We start from the raw sequence: 6609 nt of genomic DNA, 5'->3' as shown, positions 1-6609 counted from the left end.
ATACTGTGGATATTGAGATGACTTATAAGTAAGGAGTTAGAGAGACTGGTTTGGGCTGTTAGGGTGGAGGGAGTAGTATAAGGAGTAGTTAATGTGGAGACATTAGTTGGGACTGAGTTAGGGTGGATGTCACCGTCTTTTAAGGTGCGTGTTTTTAGGCCAGAAACTTGGTAATTAAGGAAGCTGGTTAGATATTTTAGCTTCCTTACAGTGGTGTTATTGAATTTGATATGTGTGAGTCGATGGTACTTGGCTAGCAGGTAGCAGGGAGTGAAAGTGGTATTTATTTGAAAATGGGTAAGGGTGTAATTTTGAATAGCTGTTTGTTTAGGAGGGTAGTTGAAGTGGTAATAATTCAACCCTTCAAAGGAGATGAAGAGATAGGCAGAGGTGAGGACAGGTATGAGAGTAGCTAAGAGTATTAACTTGGTTAGGATAGTTTTTGTGGTTATAGACATATTGTTAGGATTATTTATACTAGTACAGCAGGGCCTAGGCTAGAATAAGACAAAAGATGTATAGGTTTTGTAGAGTCCTTTGAGGGGAAGAATTGGTAAAGGTAAATGAAATCAGGTAAAATACTTTGAGGAGGTACTGGATAAAGAGGGTAAGGAGAAGCTAGAAAGAAGGGGTGTGGCTAACTTATATAGATTGGTTAAAGCATAGGCTAGGAAGAATGGGAGAGAGGGTGTGGTTAAGGAAGTATACATTTAGGGCACCTGGGGGGTGGGTGGGAATTGGGGTTAGGGTAGGGTAGCAGAGTGAACCTGCAGGGTGAACAGAGCAGGTTAGAGCAGGTAAAGGAAGATTCTGCAGAGCCAATCTATGAGCAGTAGTTTCCTAATCGACTCCGAGTAGTTACAGGTAAGTGGGGTGTGATAGTGTAGCTGTGATGTGGTAAAGGATAGCAGAGTGGAAAAAAAGAGAACAATATAGCTAGAAGGTGGGAAAAGAAAAAGTAAGAGCAAAGTATTACAGCAGGAAGATTACAAAGTAGTCAGGGATGAAGTAGGGAAAATATACTGAGATGAAATATGGGGAGGTGGGGTAAGAGATATAACCCAAGGCTAGATTAGGGTGCCACCTAGTGGGCAGAGAGTAAAGTACAGCAAGAGGTATCAGTAATGAAGATATCTGGTAGAGATGGTTCTGATAGAAGATTCAAAGGAGGGAAATAGGCAGTTGCTTCAGGGGTAGAGAGAGGTATGGCTGCTGGCTTCCTGGCTCAGTAGCTTAATTACATTCAATACTAGATATATTTCTAACACTTAATTCAGCTTAACAGTAGGTCTAGGGTATTACATACTTTCTTATTCTCTTTGGTAACTGGGAGACTGTACTAGTGTGGCAGGATTCTTTGGACAGGCATTGGAATGGCTGAAAACAAAAGAAAGGGGTCCTTAATGACCAGGCAGTTCCCTTAGTACAGGATAGGAGGTAGAGAGCTGGGAAGTTTGGAAAGAGAAATAAGTACAAATTAGGTGTTAAAGCAACAAATAATGTCTTCTTTGCTAAGTAACACTCAGGGTGAAGAACACAGTTAAAACAGTGAATAAATAGCATATTTGCTGAATACAGTATTTAAGAATGCTAAGCTGTTAATCTTAAGGTAGCACTATGAAGGAGCTCTTTCACATCAACAAGATTAGTTATGGTTATATAAATGACAACAAACCACAGCGACATAGTCTCAGTAGCAAACATTATACATTCCAAACTGTGCCAACACAATTGTACCTGAAAACATTATACATCACTTTTAACATATCCAGTCATTGTTAGTCAGCCATTATATATGCTTATTCAAATCATGCCTTCCTTTAAACCTCATTCCTCCTCTGCATGTTTTGATCCCACACTTCCCATTTGTTACTGTGTTATTTGCTCCAACCCTTTTCTAAAGATCCCTTTTCCAATTGTTTTAACTCTGTTACTATCTTCACTACTTCTAGTAAAGTTGGTTTAGACATTTATTTCCATTTTGTAGTAATTTCTTTTTTGGTAGCCACCAAAATTAGACTCAGCAAGGTCTTACAATAACTAGGCAATTCCAAGCTTGTATCATAGCAATTGGTTACCAGTAGAAAACTGTATTTCCTTGCTTAGCTTCCAGCCTACATTTTATTTTTCAAACCAAGATCTATACGTAAATTCAAAAAACATAACATTCCATACCTTTTAATACCAGACAGACTGAGAAGTAGATTGGTATTCTACCTTAAAGATGAGTTCAGGTGACTATGTAAAAAATGTCTGAAAGCTTGCCATGGAAATTCATGGTGTGTTCATAATTGTAATTTCAACTGTCAGGAGAAGGGGGCGAGAGTGCTTAGCATGTACCTTCAGCTCATCTGACTGAGGTTTTTGATGGCTTATGCACAGGATCATGCTCGCTACAAAATTCATTGTGCTGATATAGTGCCCCCCCCCCAAAAAAAAAAAAAACACTCTGCTGTTTCTTTTTCAGTTACATCACGTTATCAGTGAATTTACTTATTGGACTTATCCTCACTTACCTCTCAGAGAATGTTAAAAGCAAGTTTTCCGAATACAAATGTATAACTGCTCTGCATCCAAACTGCAATCTCAACAGAAAACAAGCATTTGCATATTTCTCCATTATTGCCCCAATGCTTTTTATTCTATTGATAAAAACTGTATTTCCATTTCTTAAAAAAGCAGTAAAACCTTTTGTAAAATCTTAGAGCATATGTTTGCACTTTAAGCATTGCAGGGCTATTACTTTGATGTTTTTTGTCCTATTTGTGTGTGGCGACTTTTCTTGCATCCATACCTGTAGAAAAGATTTGCTGAACCGTTCATGTCTTCCTAGTCATTTAACAAACTTCACTTTCTCTTGTAGTTTTTCACAAGCAGATCAGAAGCTGTAGAGACAGAGAGAGCAGTAAAAACTGTTCAGATTCAGTTGTGTGAACAAGGCATGTTATATATTGATGAGTCTGGAGTTAAATCACAATTCATACACAATTAATATCAAAGATCAGTAATTAGTTTTGCACTAAACAAATCTTGCATTTTGACCTGTTAAGATATAACGATATTTAAAAGCACAGTGCTATATTATCTGTAACATGCTAACAAGTCTAAGAGCAGATCAGTATAAACTACTCACAGTAACAGAATTTGTGTGTGTATTTGCAAAATATCTATTTTTTTTAATCCACATCTGAAGAAACTCTGAAATTAAGTACCACTGCAAAGAATACAAAAGTGTGCTGTCATGTAGGCTTTCAGTTGTCTTCCTGTAGATGGCAGAAGCATGTCATTGAAATTGACTTGACATCACTTAAGCTATGCTTTACTATAATAAATGCTTATATTTTTATAACATTAGCAAGGAGATTGCAATGGTTGCTTTTCTGACTTTCTAATCAAATGAGGGATAAGTTAAAACTGTATGATCCATGACGCTTTCAACTTCAAAAATGGTAAGATATTTCAGAGCTGTATTAACTCAAATTCAGAGATTTAGTTTGCTTTCATGGCATGTCAGACTGTGGATCTCTCTACTTGCTCATCATGTTAGCCAGGTAACTGAAGTTATTAAAATCTGTTTAACTCATAATACCTGCACAAGGCAGACACAAAAGCAAGCATATAATTAGACAAGGACTTGTACTCCAGAATCTTAAATAAATGCTTTTTTTTTTTTTTTCATTATCAAGCATAATGAATGCATGTATGAATCCAGACGTTTACAAACCACAGCATAAAACATTATATAAAAATGTAAATTAATTAGAATGAAGCTGATTTACAGAAACTTTCTGTTGCTCAGAACATTGTAAACAGAAGATTGGCAGGTTTAATTTGTGGATGTATGGGAATTTCAGTTAAGTTCAATTTGAGTTAGGAAACAAGAAGGTAAGTTCTGTCTCTTCCCCCTTCTCAAACTTAGTGCAGTCTTGGAGGCTGTATGTATAGAGCGTGTTGTGGGAGCTTACTTCCACACTGATGCAGGGAGAACTTGCTGACATGCAAAAAAGAAGAGGTTCATGTGTTTTTGACTATTTATGTGTGACTTAATTGGAGATGTGATGTTTTGGTACTTTAACCTATTTACAATGCTTGCAGTGTTTTTGCACCAGGATGTAATATTTCATAGTAAACCTACTCATTTGATGTAGGCCATATTTACCTTCAAAGTCCAGCTCAGTATTCAGAATAGGTAACCACATTGTACTATGTTGAAGCCACTGTGACAACTATGTTAAGTGTTTAGAAGTAACACAGCATATGTACAACAACAGTACTAGGCTGTATTAGTCATTGTTTTTAACATTTTTTTGAGTTATTGTTTCTACAGTATAATCTCTGTGTATTAAAAATAAGCCTTACTATATATTTCTAATGTTCTGTTTCCATAAGGGTATTACAGGATACAGTTTTACTGAATATTCCTTTCAAGGGCTCTAGTTCTATCAAACTGAAAATCATTCAGAAAGTAGAGATGAAGTGAAGTAAAATAATAAAGCTGCATAAATGGGTGGTCATGAGGTTAATTTATTTCTGCAGTTAATTTTCATCTCACTGTCATGGTGCTGTATTAATGTGGCTTTGAAATTTTGTGAAATACTAAATTTAAAGACCTTTATTTCTGCTGGATGCTCCTATTTCCATGTCAGCATATTTTATATTTTGGATTCTATTTAGTAGTCAAGGAGCAGCAAACCCTAAAGAATCTTTGCAAGTTCCTGTTGAAAAGCCAGAAAGAGTTTGGCAGAATCGTGGTTTTGTTTCATGTGTTTATTGCTGCCTTAATTACAAAGCTTTGCTACCTGTGATCAAATGTTTAGGCTTAGTGATGGCTGCTCACAGCTTGAAACGTGCCTTCTTTTCCAAAAAATAAACTGAAATAGCAATAATACTTTTAAATTCTATTTAGAATATTTACTAGCATTTGCAGGCATTACAGTTGACTAAATAAATGGAAATAAAATAATAAAATCACTGTGTTGCTGCCAGAACTCTCCACAACCTTCTAAAGGTGTCAAACATTTTATTAAGACATAAAAATGTTTAATGAATGCTTTTGAAACATTTTTATGTATTAATAAAACATTTGATACCTTTGGAAGGTTGTAGAGAGTTCTGGCTGCAACACAATGATTTTATTATTTTATTTTCGTTTTGGTTGTCACTGGAATCATTGTTTAAACAGTTTTGACTAAATAAATGGAATACAACATTATGCATAAGACTTGACAAAACTGGTGTTCTCATTAGTGTGAATTTACTGGAGGTTTTCATTTTTTTTTTTAATATTCCAGAAAATGTTTAGCTTTTGTCCAGCTTAGTCGTATAGAAGCTTTGGTTCTAACACTGTCCAAAAGCTCTACAGTACAAGTAGCCATCCACCTGTTGGAGAAGGGAGGTGGAGATGCATGGGAATCCATCCAAGTCGAGGATGTGAGTAGCTGGGTGATACAGACAGAGACATGCTGAGGAAGCAATAGTTGGCTGAATGGCTGTAAGTGGACTCCAATACACAGGGCCTTGTGCAAGGACAAACTTTAAAATAAATGCACTGCATTCACACTGAGCATCAGTGGTGAGAAGGATGCAATCACCTAAAGCACAAAACAAAAGGCATTCCACCTGAATGTCCAGCTAGAATGGGAGGGATTTAGAAACATTAACAAGATATTCTCCGGCTAGAAGGGGAGTGATTTATAAATATTAACAAGATATTCTAACTCCCGTTAAGTAACTGGCATAATCTTGGTCTTTTACCTGACTTTCCTGCATTATTTTCATGTGGATAAAGAAGGAAATGAATGGACCATTTCAGATAAAGATATAATGGTTCCAATGTATGACAGTGCAATAAGTTAGTTAAAAACATATCAGATAGTTACAGATCAGTGAGAATTCTGCACGTTGCTGATTATTTGATAGTTACATAGCACTTGACAAGTGCTAATATATCACTGTTGTCAATTTAGTTCCAGTCAAAAAATTACACTACACATTCATTTACACCTAAATGCAAGCATTTGACTTGTGGTATAGCAAATTCCAGCAAAACTATAGATAAAGGATAAAGAAAGCATTAAGTAAATAAGAATATTTGAAACAAAACTGAAAGGAAAATAAGCATAGATAAAATGACACGTGTGTATAACCAGATGATTGATTCAGCAAGTGTTACTTTGTGGGAAGTCACAGAACAGCAGAGAATGGTAATTTTCCCTTTCCTCACTGTTGTCTGATCTTGGAATTGGTATATATAATTAGCAGGGAGTATTATGGTATGTCCCTCTGCAAAAAAAAAAAAAAATATATATATATATATATATATATATATATATATATACATAGATATAGATAAAACTGTAGATATAACACACACACACACACACACACACACACACACACACACACACACATATATATATATATATATATATATATATATATATATCTCCATATACTATAAAAACTTCAGAGAGCTTAATTTTTCTTTGCAGATACTGACTTCTGTTTAGGGTTTTAGCCGTAGAGATATGGCTACTATGAAGGAAAATAAATCTTGCTGATCTGCAGAGTATGATTCATGTAATTTCTAGCTAATGAACAAATCAAATT

The 6609-nt window shown here is 35.5% G+C and overlaps 1 long non-coding RNA gene across 1 annotated transcript in view; it reads left to right on the top strand.

Moving 5' to 3' along the window:
* Positions 1 to 3370: 3370 nt before the first annotated feature.
* The window catches only part of LOC122792463, a 120200-nt gene continuing 116961 nt past the window's right edge, over positions 3371 to 6609 (top strand). Inside the window, exon 1 of the long non-coding RNA XR_006363313.1 lies at positions 3371 to 3449. This is a non-coding gene — a long non-coding RNA (uncharacterized LOC122792463). The remainder of the gene's footprint in view (positions 3450 to 6609) is intronic.

The sequence above is a fragment of the Protopterus annectens genome, chromosome 1.part2 (assembly GCF_019279795.1).
Source record: "Protopterus annectens isolate FY-2018-M chromosome 1.part2, PAN1.0, whole genome shotgun sequence".
Taxonomy (NCBI): Eukaryota; Metazoa; Chordata; order Ceratodontiformes; family Protopteridae; genus Protopterus; species Protopterus annectens.
Note: the sequence above shows the minus strand (reverse complement) of the source record. Positions and strands in the feature narration are given on the sequence as shown.